A 4,116-nucleotide genomic window follows, 5' to 3' on the forward strand; every position below is an offset into this window, starting at 1 on the left:
CTCTGAAAGAGTGACCGCTGGCCTGTAAATGAGTGAAAACTGCAGAGTTCTGGCCATTAGATGTAGCTCGTCTGTGTTGGGACACAGACGCTCCATTCATATTTATGCTCACAACCGGCTACTGATAAACTGAAGAATATCTTAAAAAAAAACAAAAAACAAATACCCCCCCCCCCTACACACAGACACACACACACACTTTATTCATGGCTGCGCATTGTTTTCTTTTATTTTTACATTTTCAAAAGAAAGACTTCAGTTACAGCTTTTCCAAATCTGATGACTGTCAATGTCAGCCTACCCACTGAGATTACCATGTGGCAAAACTGAACATGTGCACCTGACATTCAAGGTGCATACGAACAGAGAGTGCAAGGTGAAGACCTCACCCCCCTGGCGCTGCTGAGCTGAAGCTCATATAATGGGTGCTAACAGATCATGCAAAACGTTTGACTAGAATTTTGGCAATTAAAGCAGCAAAATATATGTGTTTGTTGCACAGTGGGAAAATGCGATTTTTGTGTTTTGATTGTATTTGGGGTGTTTTGCATGTTTGTATTATTGTGTTTTTTTCTCTTTTTTTGCATGTTAACATTGTAGCATTCTTTCTTTTTGCATGAAGGACATGAAAGACAATTTGAATTAGAGCTGGCTGTGTAATAAGGGGGCGGGACACAGCAATTTGCTCCTGACACAGGTGTCTGTGAGGGACTAATGAATACCAGCGGAGAGGGAGTGACGAGAAAAAAAAAGAGGACTGTTGGCGTGGGTGAAAAAAGACAGACGTGCTGGAGGACGAGGAGTGGAATTCTTGTTTGAGCCAGGAGGCGGACAGACGGTCCAGTATCAGGGCAGACGAGAACCTCTGCCCGCACCTGTGAGTAGCGCTCCATGTTGATTTAAAAGTGATTGGAGGTCATCGCTGGTGTGGACACAAGCCATAAAGTAGGGTTGGGGTGCGTGGATGCTGGCGTTTCCTTGTATTTTTCCTCAGTGTGCTCGAGCTGGAGGGGGCGTGGCATGCCAGGAGAGCAGCACGGTTCTGGAGGGGTGCGAGATCAGCTGTGTGCATGCTTGAAGAGTATGCTGCACAGATCGCCTGGAAACAAATGAACATGACAAGCGAGGCTTAATTAGTGGCTCCCATTGCCAATGGTGGCCCCTAACCTGGTGACTTTTTAAAAAAATTTTTGATATCGTTCTTTTTTTATATGCTTTTGTTTTTTTATTCAGAAGAACAACTGTTTTATTGTGCCCCTCACTAAAGGTGGCATAGAATAAACAGTTTTCTTGATCAAAGATTTGTTTCTTGGGTTTTTGAGTTGTTTGCTCCCCCTTGTTCCCAAGACCAGGTCCGGGACAACCGGCCACATGTTCTTTCGAGAAATACAACTTTTTAAATTGTTTTATCTTCCCAATATGACTTCTCAATTGTATAAAATGATTACATGCTAATGCAAACAAATTTGATCTTCTTCATATAAAGTAGGGGTATGCTGTTTCTTTTTGTAATATTTCATGAGGACAAACTAGGAAGTTTTTCAGGTCGTTTTTTAAGATTTTACCAGTGCAAACTTGCTGTAGTGAGAAAAATACAAAAAACCTACAGAGTATATTTTCATTCATTAGCTGTTGATTAATTAGTTCTGTAGGAGGAAAATACCAAATTAATTTAATTTAATTAATTTAATTTAACTTTTGTTGTCTCGCTGAATTTTGTAGTGGGAAAAGAATGACTTACATATGGCATCTGTGTGTCAGCATTACGTAACATTGGGTAATAGTCAATAATCTTCTGTGACATTGCTCTCATTTCATGTTTGGAGGGGTATCTTACTTCTTTCCCCATGAGACTTTCCCCATGGAGGATTGCCACCATGCTGGTGACTGTGTTCCTTATAAATCTGCAACAGAGCGCATTTGACATCTTGCAATCCTTTTCCTTTCCACTGCGAAGCAATGCAAAGTACTAACTGTGTACCATGTCCAGTTCCGAATCTATATACAACACATACTCTTGTAGGTCTGGCATTTTCATTGTTTTGTCAGCAGTGTAGGACATTGGAGTGGAAGTTTGAGGCTGATATTTTGACACATTGTGACCTAAGGGCTTACTCCCACTTTGATGGCAAGTGTTGGAATCATCATGGTCAGTACATTCAAACTATAACAGTTGTGGGAGATTTAAAAAAATGCAGTTAAGACAAATTCATGCTAGACAATACGGACAGTAATTATTCTCTTAGTTGTGTTTTGTGTAACTACCTTTTGGCTGATGAAATCCCAAATCTTCTTTCTCCGGAAGAAATTTTCAGAGCCAGGGAAAAGATCCTTCAGGTCATCCCGGGTAAAGCTTCTCAAAGCTTCTTCATCAATATTTGCATTTGTAAAAGAGAAACACAGGTTTTAATTAGGCATTTCCCCATTCCAGTGTCATAGATTTGATATTTATTTGTCTTTGCCTGGGTGTGGCTAATGACATATTGCTGTCATTGTTACGTCCTCAGAAATTTATGGCCCTTATTGTAACATAAAATCAAACAATTAACCACTTAAGTTGATGTCAGTAGAAACTGAGTTTATTTTACAAAAATAATAAAATAAAATAAAATAAAATAAACAAACACAGGGAAGCTTTAAGCTTCAGGGTCTTCAAGGCCAAAATAAACAAAACACCCCCTTCTTTATATAAAATAAAATGGCACTATCTAAATGTAAACAAAAAAAAAGTACAAGGACTGAGCTCCCTGGCTGTCCACAAAACAGGAGAAAAGGTCTGGAACAAAAATGGCAGAGAACCCCTACCAGCTTCCCCTGTGAAGACAAAAACACATTCACTTTAGTATATACACTTATTGGCTCACACAGTAATTGATCACATTATGTTATAAATTCAACTTCACCACACAGACAAGACCACTGCAGATCAAGGCCCAGACAACAGGGGCTCGACATCTCTGAGATGAAGCTCTTTATGGAGTGGTAAACGAGCAGCATCACATCTCACCTGTGGCAGCCAGTTAGACCTGAAACACAGAGGAGAAAGCTCTCTCATGAAGAGAGCCCCTAGAGGTCAGTGACCGTCCTGGGCAAGTAGAGCCCACCGCATCAGTCGTTGGTTGTGGTTGTACATGCGGTTCAGGAATGTTAAAGGGTTATGGTCGATATAGACAGGACTTGTGGTGGAACCTACATAAACTTCAAAATGCTGYAAAGCGAGTAGCATGGCTAAAGTTTCCTTCTCAATGGTGGAATAATGACGTTGATGATGCTTAAACTTAACTGAAAAGTAGGAAACTGGGTGACTGATGCCATCTTCTCCATCCTGTAGCAACACTGCTCCAGCTCCAGTGGCGCTTGCATCCACCTCCCGTTTGAAGGTCCTGTTGAAGTCTGGTGCTGCCAATACAGGAGCGCTGCAAAGAAGAGACTTTGCACGCTCCAAATAGCTGAGTGAAGCTGACACCCCACCCACACAAAAAATCCAAACAAGTAAGCGGATTGGTTAGTGCTTTGTTTGTGCAGGTTTGTGCAGTTAAAATGAGCGTTTGTGCTGTTATAGTTTTTGAGATATTAAACATTAAGTCTTTAGCTCATTATGACGTCATCATCCCCCAAGCAAGCTCCGAAATGAACCAAAATAGTCTACTTTTTTAGTGCTTCGTTTGTGCAGGTTTGTGCAGTTAAAATGAGCGTTTGTACTGTTATAGTTTTTTAGATATTAAACATTATGTCTTTAGCTCATTATGACGTCATCATCCCCCCAGCAAGCTCCGAAATGAACCAAAATAGTCTACATTTTTAGTGCTTCGTTTGTGCAGGTTTGTGCAGTTAAAATGAGCGTTTGTACTGTTATAGTTTTTGAGATATTTTATGTTTCAATTTCAGCAACCCGACTGTCCCCACCTTCTGCATTCCAATAGGTATTGTTTTAACATTCACTTTATGTTTGTATGTTCTTGTACATTTATTTCACCATTTCAATCAACACCAACATATAGTTATTGGATGTTATCAGTGCTGGAAGGAACACAAGGTAAACCTGTCTACAGGAAAGCTGTGATAGTTAATGTAGCTTTCTTGGAACAACTCTTTATTTCTTTTATAAATATATTT

The 4,116-nt window shown here is 40.1% G+C and overlaps 1 long non-coding RNA gene across 1 annotated transcript; it reads right to left on the reverse strand.

Moving 5' to 3' along the window:
• Positions 1–510: 510 nt before the first annotated feature.
• Positions 511–2,932, reverse strand: LOC106532451 (uncharacterized). The gene is made up of 4 exons (XR_001312074.1): positions 2,904–2,932; positions 2,806–2,814; positions 2,266–2,363; positions 511–1,099 (listed from the first exon to the last, which is right to left on the reverse strand). It is a non-coding gene; the product is annotated as an uncharacterized LOC106532451 (long non-coding RNA).
• Between the last annotated feature and the right edge of the window lie 1,184 nt (positions 2,933–4,116).

The sequence above is a fragment of the Austrofundulus limnaeus genome, unplaced genomic scaffold (genome assembly GCF_001266775.1).
Source record: "Austrofundulus limnaeus strain Quisiro unplaced genomic scaffold, Austrofundulus_limnaeus-1.0 Scaffold771, whole genome shotgun sequence".
NCBI lineage: Eukaryota > Metazoa > Chordata > Actinopteri > Cyprinodontiformes > Rivulidae > Austrofundulus > Austrofundulus limnaeus.